Source organism: Pleurodeles waltl, chromosome 3_1, assembly GCF_031143425.1.
Source record: "Pleurodeles waltl isolate 20211129_DDA chromosome 3_1, aPleWal1.hap1.20221129, whole genome shotgun sequence".
NCBI lineage: Eukaryota > Metazoa > Chordata > Amphibia > Caudata > Salamandridae > Pleurodeles > Pleurodeles waltl.
The window spans coordinates 165,026,667-165,042,951 of NC_090440.1; the positions used below are offsets into that span (position 1 = coordinate 165,026,667).

General features: G+C 48.6%; 1 protein-coding gene across 12 annotated transcripts in view; it reads left to right on the forward strand.

Moving 5' to 3' along the window:
• Positions 1-16,285, forward strand: part of HERC1 (HECT and RLD domain containing E3 ubiquitin protein ligase family member 1) — a 1,155,039-nt gene that overhangs the window by 837,461 nt on the left and 301,293 nt on the right. The gene's annotated exons all lie outside the window — the stretch shown is intronic.

Below are 16,285 nucleotides of genomic sequence, written 5' to 3' on the forward strand. Positions count from 1 at the left end.
TGATTATGTATGTCCTAGGATATTTTTTTCACATACAGAAGGTTCTAGAGCAATGTTGAGTTTCTCCTGGAAAGTTAGTCAAAAGTGGAGCACTTCAGTCAATACTTTGCTTTTGTGTTATTTGCTTATTTCTAGGCAGAGGGGTGTTATACTTCTGGTTTATATTCCCTAGAATACTAAGGATATATGAATCATGTTGCCTCTTTTAAAAGCTGATCAGGGTTAAATATGTATTAGCCAAAGACTACAATTTCATAGGATATTGGGGCATTGAATTTGAAATGAGATAAAATAAGGGTTATGTGGCAGAGTGTGGCATACAACATTGTGGGATAGCTTGGAGTTTCTGGATTCAAATGTGGAGTCCTTAAACAACTGTTCTTATTATTTGTAATGCATAGAATAAATTAGCCATCATAAACTGTTTCAAGGTTCCTAATATGTACCCAAGCCGTGTAGCCACTCTGCTGCAGGAAAACACCAAACATTCAAAAGGCAAAAGAAATGTCAGCACTCCTGCCCAGTATCCTACAGCAGTTGCACAACTTCAGACACCAGTCAAATCAATGGTTCACACAGCATCCTGGTCCAAGATGATCCTAAGGTCATCTGCTACAGGGAAGACTGCAGTCTCAGTGCTTTTAAGAGCTCAAAAACTAGAGTGTGTCTCATTCAGGAGCTGGGTGCCAATAACTGAAAGTTGACAGGTTTTTGTGATGGGCAGCCCTCCCTGCCTATCTTTTCGCTCTTCCTTCGCTGCACCATGGATGCCGGGACCTAGAAAAGAAAAACAGACCATTAGAGGAAAGGTGGGATGCAGGGAGCACACCCAGCACAACATTGACAAAAGACATCTCCGCAGAGGAGGAAGGGGATGCGTCCTCCTTACGGAAAAGTGAGGCTGATCAGTACGGAACATGGACTTCCAGGTTCCGGGAAGGAGAAGAGGATGCTGACACAACACTCCAGGGAAGCGGTATTCCAAGAGTTGAGAGTGGTGAGAAGGAAGACACCCAGGCCTGCGCTAACGGAAAAGTGTAGAGACCAGGAGAAACCAGTGAGGCAGAGGAGACACTGGAGATCTGGTACAAGGAGGAGGGGTGGACATAGTCAGATAGGTTGCAGAAGCCTGCCACAGCTCAGGAGCGCAGTGGCTAGTGCGGTAAGGTGCTTGTGGTGACATCCATCCTCAGGAACCCTGTAGGAAAGGAAAACAAGACCATCGCTATGCCTGTGAAGTCTATGAATACAACCCCCTTCCCTTCCAGTACTCTATCAAATTAGTGTTTGTTTTGTTTGTTGTTCAAGGCATGATTAACTCAACTGATATCAAGAACACCAATAAAAGGCAAAAGTTGCATATCAAACCTACTAAGTCATATTTCTGCCCATCCCTCTCTCAGTTTTTCAATCAGTTTGCCTTGAAAAGGAAACAGATAGATTACTTGGTAATTAGATGAAATTTTAGAATTGGCAGGGGATTTCTTAAGCAATGCAAGAACTGAAGCATGCTTCCAAAATAATGTCGCCACGTCCAGACAATGATTACACAAGTATATCAGCCGGCTCAAAGAATATCAGAGACCAGAGCTAACACCTGATGAGAACATGGATCTAAAAGACAGCCTAATTTGATGAACAATGCCAAACTACCTATCTCTACTGGAGTAATGGGAGAAAACACATATAAACAAAGCCTGCTGTTACCCAAAGTGAAGCAAGGAATTGCACATATTATTTTTTTCCGGAAAGCAGTACAAAAGCTTGCCTGTATTTTAAGGATATTTTATTGGAAAACACATTCTAAATTGACTAAATTCTCACATATTTCTGAGGCTGTGAAGTAGGGAGATTGCAGCTTAGGTATGAGCTAGTGTTAGAAATGGGGTCTCTGGTTGGCAGTCAGTGGGCACTCTGTCCAACCAGGGACCCCTCGCTCTAGTCAGGGTAGGGAGGTACACACCTAGGATAACCCCTGCTCACCCCCTTGGTAGCTTGGCACAAGCAGTCAGACTTATCCCAGAGGCAATGTGTGACATATTTATACCAACACACACAGTAACACATTGAAAACACCACAAAAGGACTCCACATCAGTTTAGAAAAATACCCAATATTTATATAAATCAAACAAGACCAAATCAACAAAAACCTAGCATGCACAAGCAAGGATATTAATTTTTAAAGTAAAAAGAGTCTTAATCCATAGAAATCAATGAATGTGTTGTTTTAGCACAAAGTACTTGGTATGTGTTAAAAATGGAGCCGCATGGGCAAGTGTGCATCAGAAAAGCAAGCAGTGCGTTCATTCCTTACTCGCAAGTGAGAACTTTTGTCAATTCTTTCTCCGTCGGGCAAACAATGCATTGATTATTTCATCGCTGGAAGAGATGTGTCGATTTCCAGACATGCAGCCTCAGGCCTAAGCGTGATGTTGCAGGTTTTGACACTCAGTGACGATGCTTGGAAAATCCGGAAGCACAGCATCGTGAATCTGCGCTGAGCTGGTGATGTGTCGATTCTACAGTCGATGTGTTGATTTCTCCTTGGGTTCACCAGCTTCTCCTTTCAAGGGACTGGATGTGGCACCACTTCGCAGGGTAGGGGTCTCAGCAAGAGAGCCCAGGTGCTGGCAAATAAAGTCTTTGATGGCCCTAAGACTGTAGAACAGTAGACAAGCTTAGTCCAAGCCCTTGGAGAATCTTCACGAGCAGGATACACAAAAAAGTCCAGTCTTTGTCCTCTTTAAGGCAGAAGCAGCAACTGCAGGCCAACCCAGCAAAGGGACGGTACTCCTCCAGCTCTTCTCCTTGGCAGAGGTTCCTCTCAATCCAGAAGTATTCTAAAAGTCTGGGGTTTTGGGTCCACTACTTATACTCATTTCTGTCTTTGAAGTAGGCAAACTTCAAAGGAAAGTCTCTGTTGTTCACAAGATCCTGCCTTGCCCAGGCCTGGCCCCAGACACACACTACGGGGTTGAAGACTGCACTGTGTGAGAACAGACACAACCCTTTCAGGTGTGTCAGCTCCTCACTCCCCACTCTCGCCCAGGATATGCAAGACACTCCTCCGCTCTCTTTGTGTCCCTGTCTAGAGTGAATTCACAAACAGCCCAAATGTCAGTCTGACCTAGGTGTGGATTTTACAGGCAGTTGGAGGCACAGCATAGTTAAGCAAGAAGATGCCCACTTTCTAAAAGTGGCATTTTCAAACAGACAATCTAAAAAACAACTCTGCCAAAAGATGTATTTTTACATTGTGAGTTCAGAGACCCCAAACTCCTAATCTCTATCTGCTCCCAAAGGGAAGCTGTACTTAAAAGATATTTAAAGGCAGTCCCTATGTTAATCTACAGGAGCGATAGGCCTTGCAATAGTGAAAAACGAATTTGGCACTATTTCACTATCAGGACATGTAAAACACACCAGTACATGTCCTTCCTCTTAAATACACTGCACCATGCCCCTGGGGCTGCCTTGGGCCTATCTTAGGGGTGACTTACATGTAGAAAAAGGGAAGGCTTGGCCCTGGAAAGTGAGTACACTTGCCAGGTCAAATTGGCAGTGCAAAACTGCACACACATACACTGCAGTGACAGGTCTGAGACATGTTTACAGGGCTACTACTGTGGGTGGCACAATCAGTACTGCAGGCCCACTAGTAGCATTTGATTTGCAGGCCCTGGTCACCTCTAGTGCACTTCACTAGGGACTTACTAGTAAATCAAATTTGACAATCAGGGATAACCAATCATAATCACACTTTACACAGGGAGCACTTGGACTTTAGCATCGATCAGCAGTGGTAAATTTTAAAGTTCCCAGAGTACTAAAAACCAGCAAACACGATGTCCAGCGCACAGTCAAAAATACAGGTGGTAGAGGCAAAAAGACAGGGCGAAACTATGCCAAGGATGCCAGGTCTAACAGCTAGATATTGTTGCTTGCCTGCGCTTTGGATCAGCCAGTCGTCGTGAAAGGTAAAATGTGGTTTCCCCCTCCTTGGTGGAGCAGATCACCTACCACTGCTAAGCACTTCATGATGACCCTTCGAGTGGTGGTAATTTGAAAGGAAAGCAGTTTGAATTGGTAATAATAACCACTTACACAATGTGGAGGTAGTGCTGGTGGGGTTATGGATCGGAATGTGAAAGTTGATATCCTTCAAGTATAGCATCCTCATGTAATCACCTTGTTGGAGCAGAGGGATGACATCCTGCATGGTTGCCATGTGGAAACAATCCAACAAGATGTATTGATTGTGGGGCCTGAGGTCCAGTATTGGAGCCTTCCTTCTTGAGGATGGTGAAGTAAAGAGAGTTGACGCCCTTGCCTCTTTGGTGAGGGGAAATTATTTTTTATGGCTCCCTTGTGCAGGAGTGCATGGACCTTTTGCTCTAAAAGGCTGATATGTTCACCGAGGTGGGAATGTGTGCAGGGCGGGATGCTGGTAGAGGATGGAAGAAGCACTACGCAGTAGTCATAATGAATCACTAAGTACCCAATCATCTGATCTAATTTCCTCCCAGCAAGAGAGGAAATTCTGTAATCTTTTACTCACAGGTGATGTGTGAGCCTTTGCCGAAGCCACAAACTCCCCCCCCAGGTGCATGCAGGAAGTATGCTTGACCAAAGTCAGATGGGACATGGCCCTGATGTAAATAGGGTCACTTTGGAAGGGCTTCAATCAATCAATCAATCAATCAAATTATTTGTTGAGCGTGATACTCAACCGGAAGGGTCTTAAGGCACTGGGGGAGGGCTACTGCTCGAAGAGCCTGGTCTTTAGGCACTTCCTGAAGGTCAGGAGGTCTTGGGTCTTACGTAGTTTGACGGGGAGTGAGTTACAGATTTTGGCTGCGAGGTGAGAGAAGGATCTGCTGCCGGTTGTGGTACGGTGAATGCGAGGGCGCGGTTGGCAGAGTGGAGCTGGCGTGTCGGGATGTGGAAGTTGAGTTGATCGTTGAGGTAGGCTGGTCCGGTGTCGTGGAGAGCTTTGTGAGCGTGGATTAGGATTCTGAAGACAATCCTTTTGTTGATGGGTAGCCATTGGAGGTCCTTGAGGTGGGCAGAGATGTGTTCATGGCAAGGGTGGTTGAGGATGAGACGCGCTGAGGCGTTCTGGATGCGCTGGAGTTTTTTCTGGAGCTTGCCCTTTGTTCCCGCTTAGAGGGCATTGCCGTAGTCCATTCTGCGGCTAACGAGGGAGTGGGTTACTGTTCTTCTAGTTTCTATGGGAATCTACCTGAAGGTCTTGCGAAGGGTGTTGAAGCATGAGGGTGAGATGGCGTTGACTTGCAGAGTCATGGAGAGTGAAGAGTCTAGTATGAAGCTGAGGTTGCGTGGGTGGTGAGTGTGGGGGGCGGCCGGCCACCAGGAGTCGTCCCATGCTGACTTGTTGGGGCTGAAGATGATGATCTTGTTTTTTTCTGCGTTCAGCTTGAGGTGGCTTGCTGTCATCCAGTTGGCAATAGCGAGGAGTCCGGTGTGGAGGTTGATCTTGGCGGTTGCGGGGTTCCTTGTGAGGGAGAGGATGAGCTGGGTGTTGTCAGCGTAGGAAATGATGTTGAGGCCGTGGGATCGGACGATGGTGGCGAGCGGAGCCATGAGCCATGTAGATATTGAAGAGGGTGGGGCAGAGTGAGGATCTCTGGGGGACTCCACAGATGGTTTGCTTGTCTTTGACCAGAACGGGGGGAGGCAAACTCTTTGTGTTCTTTCGGAGCGGAAGGAGGTGAGCCAGTCCAGGGCTCTGTGGTGAATTCTGGCGTTGAAGAGGTGTGTGCGGAGGGTTTGGTGACATACGGTGTGGAAGGCTGCAGAGAGATCGAGGAGGATGAGGGCAATGGTTTCACCTTTGTCTAGCCTGGTCCTAATGTTGTTGGTGCAGGCGATGAGGGCGGTCTCGGTGCTATGCTTTTTTGGAATCCAGACTGGGAGACGTTGAGTAGGCTGTTGCCCTCCAGGAAGCGGGAAAGTTGGTTGTTGACTATCTTGTTTATGACCTTCGCAGGGAAGGGGAGTAGGGAGATAGGTCAGTCGTTTTTTAGGTTTTCGGGGTCGGCTTTGGGGTTTTTGAGTAAGGCGTTGACTTCGGCGTGTTTCCAGCTTTCCGGGAAAATGGCGGTCTCGAAGGAGCTGTTGATGATTGTCCGGAGCTGGGGAGCGATGATTTGGCTGACCTTATTGAAGACGTGGTGAGGGCAGGGGTCTGCGGGGGAGCCGGAATGGGTGGTGCTCATGGTTTTGGTGGTTTCCTCATCGTTGGTGGGGGTCCAGGTGCTCAGTACATTGGTGCAGCAGGGTACGATGGGGTCGACCATGTCGGTGGTGGTGGTGGAGGACGGCGTTGCCTTTTCTACATCATGGGTGTTAATAGCCTAGCCTTCACTGGTTCCTTAAATCTCTCAGGGGCAGGCTTGAGCATTCCCTTCAGCATGGACAGACATTTCTGACCTTAAAACCATCTCAACAAGGATAACATCTTCCTGTAGGAGGACATGCATGTCCACTTTGTGGAAGACAGTTACCGACTTGATGACCTTGACATAAGCCATAATATCATCAGGGGGATGTCCTAAAGGGGTCATGGTCGACTTTTGGGTCACCGAGAAGTCAACATTGTAGTCTTCCCAATGGTCAACTGTGGGCCTTGCCTTGAAACGATCAGTAGCATTAAAAGGATATAAGAGGAGGGTGGGGATCCCTCTGGTTGAGGTAGTGAACATGGGTTGTGGTGGGTGGAGATGGAGCATAAGAAGAAGGACTGATGACAGCTGTTCCCCTGTCTGAATGTTTGCTGGTGCAGGGTCCTCCTCAACTACCATCCTCCACTTCCGAGACAGAGGCTATGTGGCCTTCAGCAGGGGTGGTTTTGCTTACATTTCGCCAGTAAGGGGATGACCTTTAGAGAAGTGGGCTACTCTGAATCCTTGAAGCCGGTCATTGAGGTTATTCTTGACATTGACCAGACTTCCAAGTCGATTAGACATTGGGCACCGGAGCCATTGGAAACTTCGGCTCAAATTGAGTTGAGGCATGACAGTGGTCTTGGGCTTAACAACTGAAAGGGGTAGATGCCCTTGGACAGGTCCTACTTTGGATGCAAGACTTTCACTTGGTGCCGACCAAAGCCAGAAGGTGGTGGAGGCCATGGAGGCTGTAGTGTTTTGTGCATGGAGCGCAACTGCTGACACCCATCGGAGCATTGCATTGCCACAGCATGAGGCCCCTTGGGAGGCAGCCGAGGTCTTCAAGCGAAGGTCGCTGGTCTTGTAGGTTGGTGGAGCTTCCTTTTCTTCTTCAGATTCAGAGGCGATGGAGTAGATGGCCCCTGGGCTGGTTATTGGCTGATGGGGCGGAATGCCCAACAGATCGGCATTCTCCCCTTACCTGACTCAAAGGGGTCTTGCTCCCATAACATGTTGGCGGCGGATAGCTGGTGCATCCTGCAGTGCACCCAGCGCCTTTCCCTTTGGTACCGTAGTTACGCTGAACCGGGAGGTGTTGCAGACTTCACAGGAGGTGTCAATGTGGTCGGGAGAGAGGCAGAGTTTACCAACCTCATGGTGATCAGAACATGGGTAATTTGCATGGCACCAAAGGCAGTACTGGAAGGGCATCCATTCAATTTCCCTGGGATGATCTTCATTCTCCAGTGCATAAGGTTGACAGACAAGGGCACCCTACCCTTGCAGGCCAAAATGGCCCTGACATTCAGAGACTTGATCAGTTGTCATCGGTCTCTGGACTATGTCATTGAGAGAAAACATGGATGACAAAGTTTCTTCCAATTCTGGGTGTCAAGGATTTACTGTGCAGGCCCAAAAAATGTGGAGAGCACGTCAAGTCTTGGTCCCCCTTCGGAACACATCTAAACCCAATAGCAGAAAAAAAAATTCTAATATGGAGTTGGTGTCCATGTGCATTGCCCACTAAAGGTGGACTTGCACTGTATCCCATAATTCAAAGACTTCTTTAAAGACAATCACGTTGCAAACATTTAGGATCAATACTTGATGGCAGATGTATGCAGCTCATGTGTATCTAGTGCAGCTCATGCTAAAATCAGGTATTTTCCACAATGCTCAGTTCATTACAGCAAATACACTGCCTGGACCCTTGAGAAGGTACTTCCATGCTGGGGACGTTGTTTTGAAGTCTGTGTACAGTATTTGCCTGCAGCGTCCTCCTTACACTCTACCATGCATATGGCACAGAAAAGCTCCAAGCATGGGAAAATACCTTTGAAGAGCACTGTTAGGGCCCAGCCATTGCAATTATATGTCATTTCAACGAAGTTAATTAAAATGGCGTGCTCCTGGCAGCACTGGGAAGCACAAGAATTCATTGTTCCTTGTATTTCTTGATGTCCAGAACAAGGAAATCTGATAGAGACTTCCAGCTGCAGATGTCTTACTTTTGAATTTCCCAGGTGTCAGCCTGGATCCGTGAGCAGTACTCCTGCGCGCCGTCAGGTGACTTCATTCGCCTCCACATGGCATTGTCAGTGTCATTGCTGCCGGAAGTGACATTGCGGCGGACACCTATATTGGCGCCACTCAGGGGGGCAAGCATAAGTTATTTTCCTTCCGCACCAGTTAGCACTGACGGGGAGAAGAGCTACCCCTCTGTTTCTTTTTGATAGTTTTTTTTCAACATTTAGTTGAATATTTTTTTGTGACGTGTGTCAAGATGTCACCAAGGAAGGTAGCGTTTTAGCTGGGTATTGGCTGTCACCGCACCAGGTTGGTAACGGACCCACATTTGGTGTGCCTATGGTGTCTTGAGCACCACCATAAATCAAAGTCTTGCTCGGACTGCCGGCCATGGTTCTGAAAGCTTTAAGCGAGCAGTCCCTAAAGCTGCTTCTGGCGCAGCAGTTGGCGCAACTCCTAGGAGGTCTTGGTCCCTGTCAAGAAGGTGGTCACGGGGCCGCTCCAGGAGCCCCATGTCCCCCTCTCTCTAGGGTCTTCAGGAGACTCTGGGAAGAGACACAAGAAGAAAAAGTTGTCGAAACAGTCTTCGACTTTACCTTGTCCATCCGCCAGCATGACGAGTAAGGAACATTAGCATTCTGGGCAAGGTTCTGATGACCCATTGCCAGGTCAGACTCCGTACCTCCCCCCTTTCTGGGAGCGACCCCTAATCAAATAAAGGATTTTAATGAGGCATTGCACCGAGTATTCGGGCCCTGCTGGGTCGTAGTAGGCCCCATCAGGTTCCGCATCTACGGTGGAGGGGATATCTTACACAATGGCAGTGAAGAGGGCAGCGGAGGTCCTTAACCTTGAACTTCCCTCAGTGGCAGTCAAAACTAAACTCTTGACTGAAGTGCTTCATCCTGGGACTTTCATATCTGTGCCCCTATTGCCTAAAATGAAGTACTGACCAATGGTCCAAGCCCAGCACAGGGGGTCCTGTGAATAGGACAATTGCCTGCCGCCATCTTCCTTCCTTGGGTGATCCCAGTTTTCTCAACCAACACTGCATCCCTGACAGCTTGGTAGACCAAGCCTCAACTTTCCATGGCGCGTTCCCCGCTGCTCCCAGTACAGGGAATCCAAGAGGCTGGACACACTTGGGAAGAAGATGTTTTCTTCCACCAGCAATGCATTGCAATCGCTGAACACTGCATGCCTTTTGGGCTGTTACTCCCATAACCTGTAGTATACAGTTGCGCAAGTGCTGCCACATATTCCGGAGGAGGCCCAGCCCATCCTCTCCCAAGCAGTAAGAAATGGGGGGGTCTCGGCAAAGTACATCATTAGCTGTGGTTTGGATATGACTGACTCGCTGAGAGAGCAGTTTCATCATCAGTGGCCTTGAGGCCCCACACCTGGCTGAAAACATCCGGCTTTTCAGGGGATGTCCAGGCAAATTTCATGGACATGCCCTTTGACAGGACGCATCTCTTTGTAGAAAAGGCAGATTCAACGCTGGAGCGTTTCAAGGACTTGCAGGCTACACCCAAGTCCTTGGGCCTCTCAGTAACACCTTGCCCCCAGTCTGCCTTTCGCCCCATTTGTGGATACGGAAGGGATGTGCCACCACATCAGCCCTATGCCAGCCACCATCTGCACAAGCTTCCTAAGCTGTGCAAGGACATGGATGCGGTGCAGTCTGCATCATCTCTTCCACTGACAGTCCATTACTTCGGACAAATGGGTTTTGCAGATCATTCGGAGGTGCTGTTGCCTCCATTTCAATCTTTCCCTCCCCATATACCACCAAAACAGGAACAGCTGGCAGGGGATCATCTCTCTCTGCTCCAAGAGGAAGTTACAGCTCTCTTGGTCGAGGGAGCTATAGAGAGAGTTCCATTATCAGAAGTTGGCAGTGGTTGTTACTACTGCTACTTTATGATTCCCAAAAAGAACTAGGGTCTTCGCCCTATCCTAGGCCTCCGAACCTTCAATCTCTTCCTCAAAAAGGAGAAATTCAAGATTCTTGTTTTGGCACAGTGTAGGAAAGTACCCTCTTTTTGGCATGTTACCCTCACTTTTTGCCTGCTGTCAGTGTGTTTTTGACTTGTGTTCACTGGGATCCTCTAACCAGGACCCCAGTGACTGTGCTCTCTACCTCTAAATTTGGTTACTTAGGACTTAGCACACATCATAATTGTCATACTAGTGCCGCCATATAAGTCCCTAGCATATGGTACTTAGGTACCCAGGGCATTGGTGCACCAGGGGTTCCCCATGGGCTGTAACATATATTGTACCACCCATGGGAGCCCATGCAAAATGTGTCTTCAGGCCTGCCATTGCAGCCTGCGTGAAAAGGTTCATGCACCCTTTCACTACAGGTCACTGCACCAGGTCACCGTAAGTCACCCCTATGGCAGGCCCTCCTAGCCCAGAGGGCAGGGTGCAGGTACTTGTGTGTGAGGGCACCCCTGCATGAGCAGAGGTACCCCAACGAACTCCAGCTGCATTACTCTGGACTTCGTAAGTGCGGGGAAGCCATTTTACCCGTGTACTGGACACAGTCCACCTATATAATGGTAACTCCGAACCTGGGCATGTTTGGTCTCAGACATGTCAGAGTCATACCCCAATACTGTTGCCAGTATTGGTTGCATGATTCCATGCACTCTTGGGGCTCCTTACAAGACCTCAAATATTGCTGCTATCAGTCTTCCTGGGTATTCTGGGCAGCCCATGCTGCTGCCACCCCTCAGACAGGTTTCTGCCCTCCTGCTACTTGACCAGCTCAAGCAGAGGAAGGCAGAACAAAGGATTTCCTTTGGGAGAAGGAGGCAACACCCTCTCCCTTCAGAAATAGGTATTACATGGCTTTGAAGGGATAGCCTCTCCAAAGCCATTGGTATGCTTTGAAGGGCATTCTTGCATTAACTGGTTTACACCAGTCCAGGGACCCCCACTCCATGGACTCCCTGCCCTGGTGCAAAACTGGACAATGGAAAGGCGAGTGGCCACTCCCCTGTCCATCAGCACCCCTGGGTTGGTGCCCAGAGCTCCTCCGGGTGGCCACTTTATTCTACCTCTGGAATTCAAGGTGGGAAGGGGCCCCTGGGAGCATCTGAGTGGCCAGGTCAAGCAGGTGACTTCACAGCCCCCTCCTGATAGGTGGTCACCCTGCTAGGTGACCAATCCCCCTTCCTGGCTATTCAGGGTCTCCCTCCTGGGTGGGTCTTCAGATTAGACGTGCAAGATTTCAGCAGGACTCCTCTGCATTGTTTACTTCATCTTCTGGCCACCGGGACTGCCACTGGACCCGCCAGAAACTGACAATATGCAACTCTAGCAAGGACTCCGCTCTGCAACATTGTTTCTCTGGCTCCTTCCAACAACTGCAACATTTCCCTGGCTGTGCATCCTCTGAGGGCGATGAGTCTTCAGCCTGCACAAGAAGTAAGAAGGAATCTCCCTTGGAGTGAAGGAGCCACTTCCCTGGATCCACAGGCACAAACTGCAATGACGCCCGGCTGATGGGAACCTGGAGTGGTCCCCTTGGTCCTCTCTACCAGCTGTCCAACTTGGGAGACGTTAAGCCCTTGCCTCTCCTTGCAGGACAGTACCCCTGTGCCCAGCAATTCTTACAGCTACCAAGGCTTGTTTGTTCCTCCTCCAAGGCATCGTGAGGCTCCATGTAGCCCTGACCTCCAGCACTCTTCCCTGCAAAGCACAGTCTCCTGCCTGCTGCTCCAGCGACGTGGGACTCCTCTCCAGGTGTGCTGAATGGGCTTCACTGCGACTCCTGTGCCTGCTTCCTGTGGGTGGCCTGTGGGGGCTGCCTCCTCTTCTTGTGACTCTCCCAGCTGTTGAGGGTCACCTCTGACGCTCCTCCTTGGGTCGAGTCCCTTGAGCCTTGCTGGACCTCTTCAGCCTTGCAAAACCTTCTTCTCAGACTCTTACTTTGGCCAACGCTTGTTGGTAGATTTCTAGCACCCCTGACTGACTGCCTCACAACCGCAAACATGGGACATCACTTGCATCACTTCTGGAACACCTCTTCTGCTTTTGTGCTGCACTACAGACTTTCTTCATCCACCATCAACCTTGTCCGGCATCCACAGAAGGTTGGGTAGCAACAACTCGAACTGGACATGGTCCCCTTCTTTTGCAGGTCCTCTTCTGTCAGGATCCACCTTTGGTTTCTTCTGGTCTTGTCTGGGTCTTGCACAGTCCCTTTCCAAAGATTTCCTGCAGGTTGTGGGGGGGGGGACCAGGTACTTACCTCTTATCTCCTGTTCGCTGGGGGGCACCCTGGTACTTACCTTTTGTGGTGCAAAGTTCGCCGGTTCCCCTCTACTGATTCCACTTCCTTTTGGGGGGGGGGGGTGCCTTTCACATTCCACTTATTTAGTATATGGTTTGGTCTCCCCCTAGGGCCTTTACTATCTACTATTCTTTTTACTATTTGCTATTGCTTTCTATGCTAATCACTGACTTCTAAAATGTACATAAGTGTGTTTACTTACCTCCTATTGGAGTATTGCCTATTCCGTATTTTAGTATTTGTTACTATAATAAAGTGCCTTTATTTTTGTAACACTGTGTGGGTCTTTCATGTGTGTAAGTGCTGGGTGACTGTAGTGGTATTGCTAAAGCTTTGCCTGTCTCCTAGATAGGTCTTGGATGCTCATCCACAGCCACCTCTAGAGAGCCATGGCTTCCTAGACGCTGTTTACACCTCCCTAATAGGGGATAACTGGACTTGGTATAAGGTGATGATACCATAGGTGCTCACACACACCAGGCTAGCTTCCTACACCCAGGTCTTGTCTTCCCTAGACCAAGGAAACTGGTTGATAGCATTCGCCTTGCAGGACGCGTATTTCCACATGCCCATCCTTCCTACCCACAGCCGTTACCTGTGGTTCAAGGTAGGCCACAAGCACTTTGATTTCACCTTGCTCCCTTGTGGACTTACCAGTGCCCCTGGGTTGTTCACCAAGGTGATGGCAGTGGTTGCAGCTCATCTGCAGGTATTAGTGGTGTTTGTCTACCCTTAGCTCAGCAACTTACTGTTGAATGTGGGATTGTCCCAGGCTATCGTCTCCCACCTTCAGACGGTGGTGGAGCTCCTGCATTTGCTGGGGTTCACTATAAACATGACGAAATCACACCTGACTCCTGCTCAGACTCTCCCTTTCATTGGAGCTGTTCTGGACACAATGCAGTTTTGGACTTATCCTCCTAAGCAGCGACTTCAGAATGTTCAAGCTTTGATACCGATGGTGCAGCCCATATCCTGAATTTCGGTGGGAATTACTCTGAGACTGCTTGTGAATCCTGTCGGTGAATCGTGCCAGATAATATATGCAGGCTTTGCAGTGGGACCTGAAGTATCAGTGGGTGCAGCTTCAGGGGAATCTCTCCAACTTGGTCCCTTATCTCAGAGGAAGCTGCACAATATGTGTAGTGGTATATAATGAACCATGATTGGGTCAAAGACAGACTCCTCTCCCTTCCCCAACCAGATATGTTAGTAGTGACAGAGGCATCACACTCCTGGGATGGGGTGGCCATCTGGGAGAGGTGGAGATCAGAGGGCTTTGGGTTCCGGTGGAATCCAGATTCCAGGTCAAGTTGCTGGAGCTAGCATTGAAAGCATTTCTTCCCTCTGTTAATGCAGGTGTTCACGGACAACACCACCGATATGTACTTCAACAAGCAGGGCGGGGTGGGGTCGTGGACCCTTTGTCAAGAGACTTTGGACGTGGCTGGAACAGCAGGGCATAACACTGGTGGTTCAACACCTAGCAAGTTCCTTGAATGCCAGGGCAGACGAACTCAGCTGCTGATGCCCAGCGGATTAATAATTGTGTCTCCATTCGGAGGTGGAGCAAGGACTCTTTCCACAGTGGGGAGAGCCTTGGTTAGATCTGTTCACCTTTGAATAGAGATCTTAATGGCAGCAGTTTTGCACGTTGGAGTTTCCAAGGCAGCTATCGCTCTGATACACTTTTCGTCTTGAGTGGAGTTCAGGTCCTCATGTTTGCCTTTCCACCCATACCACTTCTGCCCAGAGTTCTCAAGAAGATTAGGAACGACTGGACCCAAGTCAATCTTGGTGCTTTGAACTTGGCACAGAATCTTGTATCTTGAGCTTTTAAAAATGAGCATCAGTCCTCTGACGAGGCTGCCCCATCAGTAAGATCTTCTGTTGCAACAGCAGGGGAGAGTCCTCTGCCCGAACCTCTCAGCTCCCCGAGTGGCATGCAAGGCTTTGGCAAGCTCTCTGCATGGAACACGTGGCCGATATGTTAATAGATAACAGGACAATCTTTGATTATATTTCTGGACCTTGGTGAAGTTCTTATCCCGATGGCTTCCGCTCCTCTCCTGTCACCACCGCACCAGAGCGCTTCATCTCTTCCAGGTATAGGACCTCTCCCCCTCTATGCAACTGCCACATAAGCTACCTTGTCAAACACCCCCCCCCCCATGCCCCCCCAAGGAGGCTTCCATTGATAAGAACATTCTCGCATTGATTCACCATGCCAATTAGTTTACTGTTTTTGTTCAAGTTTGACAAAAATAAATAGTGCAATAACAGATGCAACTAGTGAGAGAAAGTGCATGAGTGCATACTGAGGGCACCATTTAAATAATAAACATCTTTACATGTGGGAAAATCAGGAGGATAGAGTAGACATACTATTCCAGTACATTAGGCATACACACTGGAAAGGACAAAATACCTATGAATTTAAAACCTGACTCTTGGAGCTGAGCGTATTCTCTTAAAGGGACTCCAGTGAAGGTCCCTTCCGATGATAAGGCGCAGCAGCTTAGGGCCTATGTGACTTTGGGGGAAAGCTGCTTTGTATGGGTGAAACTGAGGTGCAAAAGGTGTCTTCCACGAGACTGGCTTCACTCCCTTGGGCTAAAAATCACTGCTCACAGGAGAAGGATACCTCACGGTTCCATCAAGAGGAAATAACTCAGGAGGTAAAGAAAGTGCAGTATCAGCCACGGTGCACTTTGAGAATGACACAGAAAGCCTAGGAAACAAAGTATGTGCAGCACCATTCCTCCACCCCATTGTCTACAAAGGTCAAATATAGAGGCTATGCTACTGTGCTTGTTTAGGTCAGCTTGACAATGCAGCTGTCTACGTGCCATTTTGTTACAAATTTTTTAAGTAAAATGTAAAGTGGTTTTTGGCTCCACCCAAAAGAGAATTTCTCTTGCACCTCATTCTATCGGCTGCTGGGTGCATCATTCAGTCTCCTTTCTGACATCCTTTCCCCCACTTTTTGCCTGGTGTCAGTATGTTTAGACTGTGGCACACTGACATCTTGCTAACCAAGGCACCAATGTCAGTGTTCTTTCCCCTAAATTTAGTTGTATGGTAACTTTTACACCCCACAATTGGCATACTGGCTATGTAAGTCAATAGTATATGGTACTAGGGTACCCAGGGCCCTGGTATATCAATGGTCCCTCATGAGCTGCAGCCTGTATGGTGCCACCAGAGGGAGCCCATGCAAACTTTGACAACAGGCCGGCCATTGCAGCCTTTGTGAAGTGGTGCATGCACATTTTACTCCAGATATAAGGTTTGCTTTATATCATGGTCACTGCACTCTGACCCTGTAAGTCACCCCTAAGGTACACCCCTTGGTAGGCCAAGGGCAAGATGCATGGACCTAAGTGTGAGGGCACCCTTGCATGAGCAGACGTGCCCCTACAAAACCCAGATTCCAATTCCTGGGCTTTGTAAGTGCAGGGAACCCACATTAAGGTATGTACCGGACATTGGTTGTTCAACTACATAATGGCTTCACCAAACATAGGCATGTTTGGTATCAA